Below are 16732 nucleotides of genomic sequence, written 5' to 3' on the forward strand. Positions count from 1 at the left end.
TTACAAATGCAAGTGCAGGTGCGGGGCCAGGGAGGCAGCAAGGGTCCGGGGCCAAGCGTGGAATCACTGGCAGCTGGGGGGGCCCTGGCCATCGGTATGCTCTTCTGTGGCTGCACAGTCTTCCCCTGGGGGGGGGGGGGGGGGTGCATCTGGAGTCTGGTGACAGGCATCAGCGCAGTTCCCTGGCTCTGGAGGGCATGGGGGGTGGGGAAGGGAGCAGGGAGGGACTCAGGCGACTGGCGTCAGTGAACATGAATACCTCTGGGGCGAAATCAAGGTGAAATCTGCAGGGCTCTGATGACGCTGCGGTGGCTGCTGGATTGTTCAGTATTGGAATCTGCTGAGTTTGTCTGCAAAGCAGGTCACTTTGAACTGCAATTGCTTCAGCTGAGTGGCTGCTGCGGCTGGCCCCTGCTTTTCTTCTTTGTCCCCAGCCATCTCTGCATGTCTCAGCTTTGTGGGCTGGGTTGAGTGAAACCGAAGTAGGACATTTGTGCCCTGTCCCAAAAGGCTGAGAAAGCTGCTGGCTCACTCTGCTCTTCCTTTCCTGGTGAGGGGAGCGCTTCCTAATTGGGAAATTCCCTCTCGGCCGGCCGGGAGCAGTGGCAGCTTGGGGGATGGGATGAGGCAGGCACAGCCACAGCCGAGCTGTCTTCCCTCTTGCGCAGTTATTCTTGGGTGTTTTGCTCTGCTGTGGGGCTGACATTTCTTAAGTGGATGTCAGAGCTCTCCTGGAACTCTTTTTGTTAATGGATAGCTAATTGTTGATTTTTGTGGGGGAACAGAAGCTGGGGTCGCCTGCGTTGACATTTTGGTGACACCACTCCCCTTTCACCTCATGCTTTGAAGGCACAATGGAGTGTGGGTCGCTCTGTTACCAAACTAGATGGCAAAGTGTGCATTTATTGTGCAGTGACACTGTACCTGTGGTTATAATATGCATTAACATTCACAGGATTCTCACAATATTCCAAACTCATAAGAAAGCAAGGGTAAGAAAAGTGAATTTAAGATGCAGTATTTCATCAGCAGAATTTCTTTACAAAGATAAAAATGAGGGGCACCTGGGTGGCTCTGCAGGTTAAGTGTCCTACTCTTGGTTTCGGCTCAGGTCATGATCTTATGGTTCGTGGGTTCGAGCGCAGAGCCTGCTTGGAATTCTCTCTTACTTTCTCTCTCTCTCTCTGCCCCTCCCCCACTTGTGCTCTCTCTGTATCCCTCTCTCTCCAAATAAATAAATAAACTTAAAATATATACCACAATGAAAAAACTGCAACCAAAGTACGTTTCTAGTAATTCATCTGTTAATCGAGCCAGGAAAGCTGGGTACTGATGGCGAGTTAATTAAGTCATGTTTGATTGCCGCAGCTAAAGACATGTTTCTGCGGAAAATATTCTTGTTTAAGACCATTAGCCTTTCAGTGAACACAGTTGCTTAAACAGTCGAGGACACTGGGGGCACCATCAATCGTTAATTAAAAAACAAAGTAAATGGTTTTGAGTGGTTTTCCTTAGCTTTTGATGAACTGACAGATGTTCCTAGCACTGATCAGTTGTTATTTATTCAAGGAGTCAATACCGAGTTTCAAGCGACAGAAGAAGCGACCTGTATGAATTTTCTGCATGAAACAACTCTAGGTGAGTATGTTTTCAAAGAAATTGAGAAAACTTTAATTCGGTACAAGCCGAAGCGGAATCTGTTAAGATGATTTACAATGGATGGTGATAAAAATACATGTGGGGGCGCCTGGGCAGCTCAGTAGGTTAAGCATTCGATTTTTGGTTTTGGCTCGGGTCATGATCTGAAGGTCTGTGTGTTCAAAACCTGAGTCAGGCTCCATGCTGCCGGTGCGAAGCCTGCTTGGGATTCTCTGTCTCTCCCTCTCTCTCTGCCCCTCTGCAGTCTCTCTCTCTCAAAATAAATAAATAAACTTAAAAAGAATATATATAGAGAGCAAAAAAGGCTTATTTGAACAAATTTATAATGCTTGTGAAAATGTAGGTATTTAAACCCTATAGTTTATCATTGTGCTGTTCCTCAGTGGGTAATTGGCAGAAAGCGTTTGAATTTTTCTGCTTTTGAACCAGTGGTCTCCCAGGTGAACTTCATGTACTCTGATGGAATTAACGATCATCAGTCCCGTGAACTGTTGTCAAAAATAGAAGCTGAATATCTTGACTTACCTGAACCCACAAGCAGTTTGGTGGCTTAGCAGGGGTAAAGTTTTATTGTGGTTTTTGAACTCAGTCTGGAGCCCGAAATTTTTTGGAATGAGAACTTCCTTCAATCGCTTTTATTGAACACTGAATGGCTTTGAAAATTTAGCTTTAGCTGTGGACTTGATCATGTTTCTCAACATGAAATTACAAGGCAGGGAGCCTGGGTGGCTCAGTCGGTTAAGCATCCGACTTGGGCTCAGGTCATGATCTCAAGACTTGTGAGTTCAAGCCCCGAGTCAGGCTCTGTGCTGACAGCTCAGAGCCTGGAGTCTGCTTCGGATTCTGTGTCTTCCTCTCTCTCTCTCTTCCCCTCCCCGACTCGTGCTCTCTCTCTCCTTCAAAAATAAACATTAAAAAAATTAAAAATATATATAAAATGACAAGGCAAACAGTACTTTTATGTAAAAGTTATACTGTGCTAAGTCATTTTAACAACAATTAATGTTGTTTGAAACACAAATAATGTCAAGCTGTTTAATATACTTCCTGTGCTGTCAAAGTTTTTTTTAATTTTTTTTTTAACATTTATTTATTTTTGAGAGAGAGAGAGACAGATTATGAGCAGGGGAGGGGCAGAGGGAGGGAGACACAGAATCCAAAGCAGGCTCCAGGCTCTGAGCTAGCAGCACAGAGCCCGATGTGGGGCTCGAACTCAGGAACCATGAGATCATGACCTGAGCCGAATCGGACATTCAACCGACTGAGCCACCCAGGCTCCCCAAAGTTTTGTTTTGTTTTTTTTTAAATCAGGATCTCCATTTCCACAAAAATTTGCAGAGGATGTATTCTGTAAGCTCCAACTGTGGTTCCAAAAGCATTTTTGGATCTCAATGCAAGGGGAATTTTCCATATTTCAAAATCCATTTACCTTTGCAGTTGAGGGTCTTCAGTTGGAGGTGATTAATCTGCACTATAATGACATGGTAATCGGCAAATATGAAGAGAAGGGTCTAATAGGATTTTGTAAATTACTTCCAAGTGATAAATATGCTCAAGTAAAATCATACTCTCATAGGTTGATGTAAGTATTTGGCCATACGCATCTGTGTGAAAAGACATTCTCAAAGATGAAATGCATAGAATCTCATAGATGAGCCTTAATGGATGAATGTGTGCAATTGATTTTGATGACAGAGTATTAACTTTGAACTCCAATTAAATGAACTATTATCCCCTAGCAAAGAATTCTGTTCTTCTCGTTAGTAGACCTGTATGAGAAATGATTGTACTCAGGGACGCCTGGGTGGCTCAGTTAGTTGAGCGTCAGACTCTTGATATCAGGTCAGGTTGTGATCTCAACTTCACGGGATCCAGCCCCAGGTCTCTGTGTTGAGCCTAGAGTCTGCTTGGGATTCTCTTTCTCCTCTCTCTCTGCCCCTCCCCCTGATCTCTTTCTCTCTCAGAATAAATAAACTTAAAGAGGAATTATTGCGCTCAATTATTATATTTTAGATTTCATCAATAAGAATTTTGTTGAAATTGGTTTTCTTTCTTGTTACTCAAGTTTCTATACAATGTCTTTAATTTTGCCTCTTGCCTCACGAATCTAAGATATTTACTTTCTGGCTCATTATAGAAAAAAAAAATTTGTTGACCTCTGGTTTTGATCAATCATGTTCTATCCCCTGGGGCTGGGAACATGACTGAATCAAATAAAAATTGGGATTGTTTTAACATGGGAATTCCATTGAAATAATGTATCTTGATATTAGCAAGGATTTGATAGTTTTGCCAGGTGAATCGGGGAGAGCCTGGGTCCCGAGGCCTCAACCCAGCCCATCCCAAAGGTGTTGCCAAAGGTTCTTGATCTCGTCCCAAGAAGGAATTCAAGGGCAGACGCACAACATAGCGGACAAGCGACACAAGTGGGAAAATTTAAGTGACAGTATTCTCTGGATATGTGAAAGTGGGTGGGTGAGAGAAAGGGAGGCAGAGAAGGAGGGGGAAAGGGGTGAGGGAGAAAGAGAATATGAGAAAGAAAGAGAGAGAAGGAGCCGTGGAGCGTGTGCAGCCTGACTGTGGGTGAGTTTGTGCTGTGCCCTGGGGTTTGGGTTTCTATCTTTTATTGACAGTTGTTAACAAGGGGGCGGAATATTAATTACTTGGGGTGGGTATTTCTTGGAAGCGTTGTGTGCCTTTTCTTCCTCGTTTGGTCAGGTTTCTGGCCTACTTTGTCAGTCATCTTGGGCCTGTCTAGTTTGATCTGGCTTCTTGTGGAGGGCTGCCAGAACAGGTCTCTGACTTTTTTCAATAGCTGGCCAGGACTTCCTCTCTGTGGGCCTCCAGGTATCCTATGAGAACCTAACTGCCTAATCTAACAATAATGTCTGATGAGTAAGAAAAGTGATTGGTTATAGTCAGTAGAAATACCTGGCCACATCATCCCTACTGCCCCCGGTGACATTGAACAAACCACCAGGCACGTGAATGAGGCCATCCTAGACCAGCCAAGCTGCCAGTTGACTGTAGACATAGAAGTAGTTTCAGGAGGGACCGGCAAAGCCAGCCTCTATCACAAGAACTGCCTGGGCGACCTACAAGACTCTGAGAAGAAATAAATGTTTGTGATTTTAAGTCACTAGATTCTGGGGTGGTTTGTTACACAGCAGAAGCTGTTATGGGTGATCAAGGTGAACGTGCCGGACAGCTTCTTTGTGCCCCTTCGCTGTCCCCCTGAAGGCTGACCTGTATGAGCTCCAAGAACTTCCTTTGCTTCAGAAGATCCAGAAGGAGAAATGCGAACAAGGGAGGTTAAGGTATTAATTCCTGGGCTCTGTTCCTGTTGGGTCACTGTGGATTGGCTGTGTTCCTTGATCTATGATCCGAGGTAGTCAGGTAGTCTTTGTAGACAGCCTCCTCACTGCTTGGTAACTCCTCCTCCCCTTGCCCTTTTAGGCTCAGGGGTGATATGGGGGGCCCCCCTATTACAAAGTCTCTCTTGTAATCTCTTTATTCCCTGACCATACCTTTGTTTCTAGGCTCTTACTGAAGTCTCCTCCAGTTTTCCTAATTTGATTGTGCTGTTTCCTGCTGGGACCCAGACTGATAGAGGGGGCCTTACCCAGAAGGTAACATCTTGGCTGACTTTTGTGATCCAAGGGAATGAGTCCAGAAGGTCCTGCAGGGGGGGGGAGGGAGATTGGAGTCAAGTGAGCTGGTGAGGAGTGTGGAAGGCAAGGTCAAAGGCAGGACTGGTTGTGCATGCGTGTGTGTGTGTGTGTGTGTGTGTGTGTGTATGTGTATGGAAATACACAGTGCAGGAGAGGCAAATCGTGTATAGACTCGTTGGCCTTTGTAAGGACTTTGGCTCTTACTCTGAAAGAAATGGGAAACTATCGGGAGCCATTCACTCACATCCAATTAAAGCTAATAAGATTGCTTTCTGTTAATGTGTCCACAATGGAGCTGTGTGACTCAGTTCTGAATTTCTCCTCCCAGTCTCGTGCCCGCTGGTGAATGTGTGGGTGTGTTAAGCTAGCCCAGCATGCTTGGGCCTGAGTTCAAGGCTTTGTGCCTCTCCTGATGCTGTGGGTGACGTGACCTTCCCTTACAGTACAGGATTCAGACTACAGTGTCTTTCTTTGTTAGCATATTCTTTTCAGTTCAGTTAATGATTTGGGAGTGGACACATTTTTCTTACTCTCTTTCTTTTGTTGTTGTTAAAGTCAATAGGCCCTTCTATACTGACTTCAAAAAGTGTACTTATCTAAAGGGTCTGGTATAATAGAGAACTAACTGCCTCACTACTTCAGGGGAAATAATACACGAAGGTTAACAGAAATGCTGTCTGCCTGCTTACCTCTTAAAGACAGTGGTTTGTCGCGAATACTTAAAAGGCAAAGAGTTCATTTGCATTTGCCATCTCAGCCTATCCAGAAAATAATACACAGATTTGAAGCGTGTTTTCATCCTTCAGTTGACAATTCCATCTGGTCCTGGCTCTTTTAGTATTAAATCTAGCTCAACCTCTGCAGGTTATACGAATGAAGTGGCTTCTCCTCTCATCGCTCCCCAGAGAGGCCTCCCTCTCCCGGCCCTTTCTCGAAAAATCTTCCCAGGCTGACTGTCAGGGAAACACTTGCGGAGGGCTCCAAATATCCGTATCAGACGTGGGTGCGCCCTACTCCATCAAGCTGACCTTCCTAGGTCTTACCTCAATCAAAATGTAACTGCATACAGTAGCTGTATTCCCTCAGGCCCCATTCTTTGCTTTCAGCGCAGAAGGAAACCAATCTACTTAGCTAATCTGATTAATTAAGCAGGCAGGAGCCTTTTCCTCCCGGCTAACAACACAGCTGGCCTATCAGAACCAGTTCTAATCTTTGTTGTCTAACCTTGACCCTGATTTCTTTTGAAGTTTGTTATTATCGCTTAAAAAAATTTCTAGCCCCGCACTCAAAATGGGCCTGTGGGTATGCAGTACAAAGAGAACGGGACTTTGCTCCTCTGGAATCTTAGTTTCCCTCTCAGTGAATTAACTGGGTTAAGCTAAATCAGTAAAACATCAAAAAATTTTGAGACCCAACATTAAGATCATTTAAAAAACCCCAAACTCGGGGTGCCAGGGTGGCTCAATAGATTAAGCGTCCGATTCACGGTTTCGGCTCAGGCCCTGATCTCACGATTTGTGAGGTCGAGCCCTGCATCAGGCTCCGCGCTGACAATGCGGATCCTGCTTGGGATATTCTCTCTCTCTCTTTCTCTCTCTCTCAGCCCGGCCCTCCCTGCTCGCTAGCTCTCTCTTCTCTCAAAATAAATAAACTTAAAAAAAAAAAAATAACCGCCGACTCCAAACTATAACTACTATTATCATGACTATTATCAATGACTATTATTCCATACAAGAGAGAACATTTTTATTTTTTTTAATTTTTTTTTAAAGTTTTATTTATTTTTGGGACAGAGAGAGACAGAGCATGAATGGGGGAGGGTCAGAGAGAGAAGGAGACACAGAATCTGAAACAGGCTCCAGGCTCCGAGCTGTCAGCACAGAGCCCGACGCGGGGCTCGAACTCACGGACCGCGAGATCATGACCTGAGCCGAAGTCGGCCGCTCAACCGACTGAGCCACCCAGGCGCCCCATGAGAGAACATATTTAACACGACCACCACTACCACTGAAATATAATTTCAGAAAAAGTACTGTTCTTTTTTTTTTTCATTTTTTTGTTTTGTTTTTATTTTTATTTTTGAGACAGAGAGAGACAGAGCATGAACGGGGGGAGGGGCAGAGAGAGAGGGAGACACAGAATCGGAAGCAGGCTCCAGGCTCTGAGCCATCAGCCCAGAGCCCGACCCGGGGCTCGAACTCAAGGACCGCGAGATGGTGACCTGAGCTGAAGTCGGATGCGTAACCGACTGAGACACCCAGGCGCCCCAGGAAAAGTACTGTTCTTTAAATTGAATACATTTAGGGGGCCGGGGTGGCTCAGTTGGTTACGCGTCTGACTTCAGCTCAGGTCATGATCTCACAGTTTGTGAGTTTGAGCCCCGCGTTGGGCTCTGTGCTGACAGCTTAGAGCCTGGAGCCTGCCTTGAATTCTGTGTCTTCCTCTCTCTCTGTTCCTCCCCTGCTCATGCTCTGTCTCTCTCTCTCCTTCAAAAATAAATAAAAACATTAAAAAAAATAAATTGAATACATTTATTTTTAGTAAAACTCAATACATTGTCCTTATTTAGTTTTCATTTCAGCACTTGTCAGCGAAAACTTTGTCATGGACTAAGAGCTTCTGAGAGAGAGAGAGAGAGAGAGAGAGAGAGAGAGAACGCATGTGTGCACACAAGCAGGGTAGGGGCAGAGAGAGGAAGAGAGAGAGAGAGAGAGAGAGAGAGGGAGAATCCCAAGCACTGAAAGTGTAGAGCCCCATGCATATGAGATCATGACCTGAGCCAAAATCAAAAGTCAGACTCTTAATGGACAGAGCCCCCCAGGTGCCCCTGAATCTCAATTCTCAAAAGTGAAAAATCATAGGGGCCCCTGGCTGGCTCAGTCGGTAGAGCTTACATCTCTTCATCTTAGGGTCGTGAGCTTAAGCCCCATATTGGGCATAGAGCTTACTTAAAAAAAATAAATAAATAAAGTGGGGGTGCCTGGGTGGCTCAGTCAGTTAAGCGTCTGACTTCGGCTCAGGTCATGATCTCGAGGTTTGTGAATTCAAGCCCCGAGCTGGACTCTGTGCTGACAGCTTGGAACCTGGAGCCTGTTTCGAATTCTGTGTCTCCCTCTCTCTCTCTGTCCCTCCCCTGCTTGCACTCTGTCTCTCTCTCTCTCTCTAAAGAATAAAACATTAAAAAAAATTAAAAAGGGAAAAATCACATACTAACATATCACTGTTTATTTTTTTTATTTTAATATTTACTTATTTGTTGTTTGGGAGAGCACACGCAGGGGAGGGGCAGAGAGAGGGGGACAGAGGATCCCAAGTGGGCTCTGAGCTGACAGGCTGACAGCAGCGAGCCTGATGTGGGGCTCGAACCCACGAACCGTGAGATCGTGACTGGAGCCGAAGTCACTCAACTGACTGAGCCCCCCAGGTGCCCTGACTTACATCACTCTTTAAAAGGGCATTTGCTGGGGCACCTGGATGGCTCAGTCAGTTGGGCATCCGACTTTGGCTCCGGTCATGATCTCACAGTTCAGGAGTTTGAGCCCTGCATGGGGCTGTGTGCTGATAGCTCAAAGCCTGGAGCTTGCTTCAGAGTCTGTCTCTCAAAAATAAACATTAAAAAAAATTGTTTTTTAAAAGGGCATTTCCTCATGTACTCCTAAAGGCCAGCCTTTCTACAGCAGAGACAGTACATCTGTTTGAGAGTCAGAGTGCCTGGATTCCAACTTTGGTTTTGCCACTAAGTAGGTGCATGTTCTTGGTCAAGATGCTCCCCATTCTGTGCCTACTATTCCTTATTTATAAAATGTAGGTAATAACTCTATTGGTTTCATAAGTTGTTTTGCAGATTAAATGAGTTGATTTACTTAGAGCAGTGCTGTTCACATAGTTAAGTGTTCACATATAACTTTGACTAATGCGTCTCAAGAAACATGGGAATATAATTTTTTTTTAAGTTTTATTTAAATAATCTCTTCACCTAACGTGGGGCTCGAACTCATGACCCTGAGATTAAGAGTCACATGCTCTTCTGAATGTGCCACCCAGGCAACCCAAGGGAATAGAAGAATTAAAAAAAAAACAATTAAAATGGCTTAGGGGCGCCTGGGTGGCTCAGTCGGTTAAGTGTCCTACTTTGGCTCAGGTCATGATGTCACAGTTCGTGAGTTTGAGCCCTGCGTTGGGCTCTGTGCTGACAGCTCGGAGCCTGGAGCCTGCTTTGGATTCTGTGTCTCTGTCTCTCTCTGCCCCTCCCCCGCTCACACTCAGTCTCTCTCTCTCTCTCAAGAATAAATAAACATTAAAAAAAATTAAAAAATAAAAGAGTTAAAATGGCTTAAACGGGGGGGGGGGTAATTAAAATTAAAATGGTCTTAAAGAAACGCTGATGCATTTGGAATTATTAAGACTGAAGGAAAATAACAACTGTGAAAATTAATTAAGGAAAACCTCAGTAGAGTGGACTTGGGATACTTGAAGAGGAGACTGGTAGGAAAAGCCATACCACTCAATGTCAATTACAGACCCAACAGAAGAATAGACAGGAAAGAATGGTCAATTACAGGCCCCAACCAGGAAAGGATGCACCTTGCACTTCCTATAAGAAATGAACTACCCCTGCAACTCAGCCAATGAGAAACCAGTATCACCCTGAACGCTTGCTTTTCTCCAATGGATTTTCATTGGATTTCATTCTTCTCCATAAAATAATATTCCTCTCCTTTGTTTGTTGGACTTGCCTATGGTTTTGCTGTAGCTTGCATGTCTTGGATTGCAATTCTCTGCTATTCCTGTATAAACCCATCTTCGGCTGGTAAAATAACTGCCAGCTTATTTTCAAGATTACCATATCAAATTCCGTAAAATCAAGAAGGCAATGATAAACCTTATACAACTACTTCTCTCAGTGGATAACAGAGATTGAATATATTAGTAGTTTCAAAATTAATTCAGATAAATTGTTCCAGAATGCACAAGAGAACTGAAATGGCCGGTGGTATAGAATTACTTTTCTAAAGTGGGGTACAGGGAACCAAATCCTTCCTATGAATGATTTTGTGCTTGTCAGCACAAAATGACTTTGGAAGCTTAAGAGTACCAATGCCAAGGACTCAGAGCAGAGCTATTAAATAGACAATTTCTAGTGATGGGACCCTGGTACTAGTATTTTTTAAAAAGTTCCCCACTTCTATATATACCTTCTTAAAAAAATGTTCTAAACGAGAGAGAGAGAGAGAGAGAGAGAGAGAGAGAGAGAGAGAGAGAACTCGAGTGAACAGGCTCAGTGCTGCCAAGGAGGAGCTGGAGGCAGGGCTCAATCTCACCAACGGTGAGATCATGACCTAAGTCAGTCGCTGAACCCACTGAGTCACCACCCAGGTGCCCCTATATACATACGTACTTCTGAAGGTAGTTTGGAAACTGCTGGGTAAGTCAGGTTCTCTAGAGCAACTTGTCTTAACTCTTGTATATAATTTTTCCACAGCTAGAATTCTTCCTTCATAACCTTTTTTTTTTTTTTTTCTCTCTTTCTGCTGCCTCCTTCAGCTTCTGTTCTACTGTGTGCGGCATTTAGTCTTCTATGAAAACGAGTGTTCACGCACAGGTGGACATTCAGTACTTATTAGACAAAAATAGTAACAATTAGGTGTGCCTGCTCTCCCCCGCGTAACCGAGCAGAAATACCCAGGCTATAACGTCCTATGGGACTATCCAACAGGTGGCTGTACCAGTGTAGCACTGAGAGCGGCAGTCCTCTGTGTCGGCCAAGGAAGTAAAAATACGAGGCAGCAGCTACAGGGGGGAAGAACGAAGTGACAAGTTGGCTGCTTGCATAAATTTTCTGAATCCTTCACGCTCTCGGGACTATTTTTTGTTCCTGAGAAACACAATCTCCAAAGCTGCTTTGCATCGTCAAAAGCTGCAAAGGGGCACGCTGCCAACAGGACTACCCGGGCACGCTGCAGTGGCATCTCCAGGCGAGTTCCTTTCATCTGCTGTCTCGTAGGCTAATCCCAGCTGCGGTGCCACCCCACGCCCCCCACCTGCTGGCGCGGCTCTTCCGGCCCGCGGGCTCCCGCAGAGAAGTACCCAGCCGCCCACGCCGCCCGCCAGCCGCAGTGCGCGGCCTTGGCCTTGGGCGTGCGTGCGACGTAGCGGGGAGGGGCGGGCCGGAGCCGGAGGAGGCGCGGCAGGCGCTCGCAGTCTGCAGTCCATTGGTCCTCTCCCCGTAGTCCCCGCCCCCAGACGTTCGTGGCGGCGGGGCGGGCCACGTCAGGCAGCCGGCGCGGGGCTGAGCTTGTGGCAGAAGGGAGGTAAGCGATGCGGGGTGGCAGGCGGCCGGCTGCGGGCCGCTGCCCCCTGCTCAGAGGCCGCAGGATCGCACTCGCCTGTGGCCTGTCTCAGCTTGGCGTGGAGGGCGGCTTAGGCCCTGCAGGCCTGGGGCTGTGCTGGGAGATGGGGCAGTGGAGCATGTGGCGGCAGGGCCGCACCAGGGCGTGGGTGGCCAGGAATGGGACAGGTTCTGCCGTTTGTCCTCGTCCTTTCCTGTCTGGGCTCTGAACTCCTGGACGACTAGGCCTTCTGCGTTAGAGAGCTCCGCGATGCCTGGGTGGGGCCGGCTCTGGTGCTTGCGGTGGGGGCTCAGCAGGATCTTGACTCGGAAACCGATCAGCGCGATCCTTGCATACTTAACCTGCAGCAGGTTGCAGTTCTTCCACTCTTCCCTGACCGGTTCCCCAGTTGAAGGCAGTGCAGGGGATTCTGGGTCGTTTCCTTTCTGGCCGGGAGGTGGGGGGCCTGGAGGGGACGGGGACGGTCTCCTCATTACCAGTGACTCATTCAGATCCTGTCCACTTCAATGCAAAGGCTTATGGGTGAGCAGGGCCTGTTTTCAGACCTCCTGATTCTCAGGCTCTGTCCTCCCTTGCTGGAATTACCTAAAAAAAATATATATATATATAATAATAACATATATACACATATATATGTTTTGAAATGCCTACAACACCTATGCGGAGATTTGCAGAGACTTGCCGTTGTGTTGCACGTACGAGTTGTGTGTTGCACCATGAGTTTTAATTTCAGCTATGGCATCATCATGATCCTTCAGTTTAGTTCCTGAAATTGGTGCTTCTGCAATCAATGAAGTCATCCTATCCAGTATCATGCAATCGTTCATTCATCCATTTGACAATTTTTTTTTTTTTTGATGAATTCCTTAATGGTTAGGGTTTTATGTCAGAAACTAACATGGCATTCCCTGCCTTTCCCCCCATTGTATCTGCCAGTTTTATTGTCTAGATTTGAGATGTAGGTTTTTTTTTTGTTGATGTTGATGGTTCAGTTTCAGGTTCCAGATTTAGCTACAGAAGCTCATGATTCTATATCGTAAGATAGAGCTCTTCTGAGACCTCATTCAGTTTTTCTTACTTTCACCTCTAGGAAGTCTCAGGCCATGATGGCTAGAGGTGCTGTAATATTGCTTACTGTACTATGAAAGACCCTAGGTTTTAGGTGCCTGTGTGTAAAGTGAGGGGATGGAGTTAGAAGTATTCTGTAATTTTGAAATGTTCAAGGAGAGGAAGGGCATCGGCATGTTTACTGAACCGTGTTAGTGTTTGGGAAGTGACCATTTTTAAAACACAGAATGTATTTTATGATTATATGCTTTAATCTTTCTGAATCTGCCCACATTTACTTTTTGACTAGCAAGCAGGTGCATATTTACAATTTTGGTTCACATTCAATTCCTGCATACAAAGCACTATGACTCATCTAAATTTTGAAATGTAATAATCAGGATCTTCTTAATGTTATGCTTAAAGGTATGATATAAAGACAACTGGATAAGTATGCAATTTTCAAAGTACTTTGAGTTGCAGCGGTAGATTAGTGGTAGCTAAAACCAAGGTCTGCCTTGGTTATTTGCTTACTTGGTTAAATGTTAGGTAGTTACCATCACCTGGTTAATATCTATCAATGTCATCTTTGTGTTAACATGTATTTTATCAAGCTGAAATTTATTGGAATTCAATTGATTGCTGCTTCCACTTGAGAATTGATAACCCAAAGGTAAATAAATCATTAGTTTGAGAATAAAAATGGCCATAGAGATAGAACAATAGTTTTTTATTTGCTGATTGGTTAATGGGACTTACAAGTAAATGGTTTGGCCTTCTTGCAGGTGAAAAAATGATTTCTAAAATAGTTCTGAGACATGATATTCATAGCCTTGTGATATTTTTTGGATGTTATTCACAAGCCATTATGTGAATTAAATTGTTTATGTCACTATTAGGGATTTGGAAAGTTTAAGGAAATACAACTTTTCAGAGTTTTGCTTTTGCAAAATTTCTAGAACTTTCTAGTTCTAGAAATGGACCAGATCAAGATGGGAAGATTGAGGAGAAATGCAAGAACTGAGGGAAAAAAAAATCCAAGTGGAGACTTTTCTAGTTTAAAATTTGAGCAGAAAAAAACACAATGAAAAACACAAACATAACTATATTTGGAAGAAGTGTAAGGAAATACTAGTGTCAGGATTACTGGTGAGTCTATATCAAAACTTGATTTTTTTAAAATTGAAGTATAATTGGCATATGCTATCCTATTAGTGTCAGGTGTATATCATAGTGATTTGATATTTTTATACATTATGAAATTCCCGTGAGTCTAGTTATCATCTGTCACCATGCAAAGGTCTTACAATATTATTGACCATATTCCCTATGATGTACATTACATCCCCATGACTTACTGATTTTATAACTGGAAGTTTGTACTTCTTAACCCCCTTTCACCTATTTTGTGCGCTCCCCCCCCCCCCCCCAATTCTCCTCTTTGGTAACAGTTTGTTTACTGTATCTATGACTCTGTTTCTGTTTTGTTTTGTTCATTTATTTTGTTTTTCAGATTGCACATATAAGTGAAATCAGACGATGGCTTTTTCCTGACTTATTTCCCTTGGCATAAAACACTTTAGGTCCATCCATATTTTTGCACATGACAGGATTTCATTCTTTTTTATGGCCGAGTAATATTCTGGTGTATGTAAATAAAATGTACCATATCCTCTTTATCCATTCATCTATCAATGGACATCTATTTATGGTTCCTAAAAAAGAAAGCTAGAGTGGTAATTTCAACTTTGATCACGGTGCATCTGGGCAATACATGCTTCTTTCGGAGATGTGAAATCTATATTGTACATTTTAAATTTATTTTTGTTTTTTTATTTTTACTTTTTTAATGTTTATTTACTTTTGAGAGACAGAGAGTACGTGTGCACGTGAGTGGGGGAGGGACAGAGAGAGAGGGAGATGGAATCCCAAGCATGCTCTACACCATCAGCACAGAGCCCCACATGGGGCTCAAACCCACAAAGCATGAGATGGTGACCTGAGCCGAAACCAAGAGTCGGACGCTGAACTGATTGAGCCCCCCAATTGCCCCTATATTATATATTTTTGAAGAAGTACTACAGATCTAGGGGCGCCTGTGTGGCTCAGTTGTTTTAGTGTCTGACTTCAGCTCAGGTCATGATCTCATGGTTCGTGAGTTCAAGCCCCACATTGGGTTCTCTGCTGGCAGCCTAGAGCCTGCTTTGGATCCTCTGTCCCCCCCCCCCCCATCTCTCTCTGCCCTTCCCCTGCTCGTGTTCTCTCTTCTTTCAAAAATAAACAAACATTAAAAAAAAAAAAAGTACTACAGGTCTAAAGATGAGTAGTATAATAAAATATAGTATAGTTATGTAAGTGTAAGTTTGTTATTTGCAATTCATGATAAGTTGGATGAAGGTAGTATATACTATCTCTACATGATAGGAAATGAGATTTGCTCAGCTGATAGGACAAGGGATGTTCATCAGTTTTTCTCCCATTTATTATTTTAAAACATTTTTAAAACATTTGAAAGATTATTTTAAAACATTTTTATTTTATATATATATAGAGAGAGGGGGGGCAGGGGAGCAAGGGAGCAAGGGAGAGGGGCAGAAGGGGGAGAGAGAGAATCTTAAGTGGGCTTCACTATGTGGGGCTCGATCCCACAACCCTGGGAGCATGACCCGAGCTGAAATCAACCAACTGAGCCAGGCACCCCTCCCATTTACATTATTTGAAACAAGGGGCGCTTGGGTGGCTCAGTGAGTTGAGCCTCCAACTTTGGCACAAGTCACAATCTCATGGTTTGTGAGTTTGAGCCCAGCGTCAGACTCTGTCTGACAGCTCAGAGCCTGGAAACTGTTTCTGATTCTGTGTCTCCCTCTCTCTCTGCCCCTCCCCCACTCATGCTCTCTTTCTGTCTCTCAAAAATAAATAAAAATGTTAAAAAAAATTAAGTTATTTAAAACAAACTTTCAAGCAATATGGAAGATCCCATCTAGTTTCAAACAATAGATTGAACGTTGTTGTTTTATAAATTGGGCCCCCTAAGCACTCCTGGTCTCATAATTTTTATCCTATTTCAAGTCCTGTTGGAAGTAATAACATTGCAGTTATGATTTTTAAATTTTGCTAAATTTATATTGGCTTTTATTCAATTAGACTGAGTTACTTTAGTTTTATATATTTTGAAGATGTTCAAAAAATTTGATATTAAATGTTGTGCAATTTTCTGTTGTTCATGATAGGGAAAATACTTCTTTAGGCCCAAGGAATTTGAGAATCTGAACTGCATAGATAGTCAGCTGTTATTATTTATTTAGAGATTTGTCTTTTCCTTTGCCTGGAGACCAATGAAGCATTCCATCCAAGGTTCTGAACTGAAGATTTCAGTTCTTTTCAGTGCATTAGATTATATCCTTTAATCTCTTTTTGGTTAAATAAATGAAGGCTTGCTAATTTGGCTGATAAACATGTGGAACAAACGTCATAATTGTGAATGTTGTAACTATAGTTTTGTTACCAGGTTTTTTTTTTTATTAAAATTTTTAAAAACATTAAAAGATGTTTATTTTTGAAAGAGACAGAGTATGAGTGGGGGAGGGGCAGAGGGAGAGGGAGACACAGAATCCAAAGCAGGTTCCAGCCTCTGAGCTGTCAGCACAGAGCCCAATGGGGGGCTCGAACTCATGAACCGTGAGATCATGACTTGAGCCTAAGCCTGACACTTAACTGACTGAGCCACCCAGGCGGCCCTGTTACCAGGTTTTCTCACGGCCACGGTGTACTTTTCTTTCCTCTCTTTAAAACCTTTTTCTTTGGCCTAGCTGCTTTCAGAATTTACTGTATCTTTTACTTTATTTAATGATCATTGAACAGGTTGGTTTATATAATCAAAACTTCAGGTGTTAGTTTATGATATTAGGACACATGGAGGGAGTGGCAGAAACTTTTTATTAAAGTTTTGCATTGTTGGGGTGCCTGGGTGGCTCAGTCCATTAAGTGTCCGACTCTTGACTTCAG

General features: G+C 43.8%; 1 protein-coding gene across 1 annotated transcript in view; it reads left to right on the forward strand.

The window, feature by feature from the left end:
* Positions 1-11553: 11553 nt before the first annotated feature.
* Positions 11554-16732, forward strand: part of FOCAD (focadhesin) — a 313963-nt gene continuing 308784 nt past the window's right edge. Inside the window, exon 1 of the mRNA XM_049635278.1 lies at positions 11554-11641. The gene's annotated coding sequence lies outside the window, so the exon portion shown is untranslated. The remainder of the gene's footprint in view (positions 11642-16732) is intronic.

This window comes from Panthera uncia, chromosome D4 (genome assembly GCF_023721935.1).
Source record: "Panthera uncia isolate 11264 chromosome D4, Puncia_PCG_1.0, whole genome shotgun sequence".
In the NCBI taxonomy this organism is placed as follows: domain Eukaryota; kingdom Metazoa; phylum Chordata; class Mammalia; order Carnivora; family Felidae; genus Panthera; species Panthera uncia.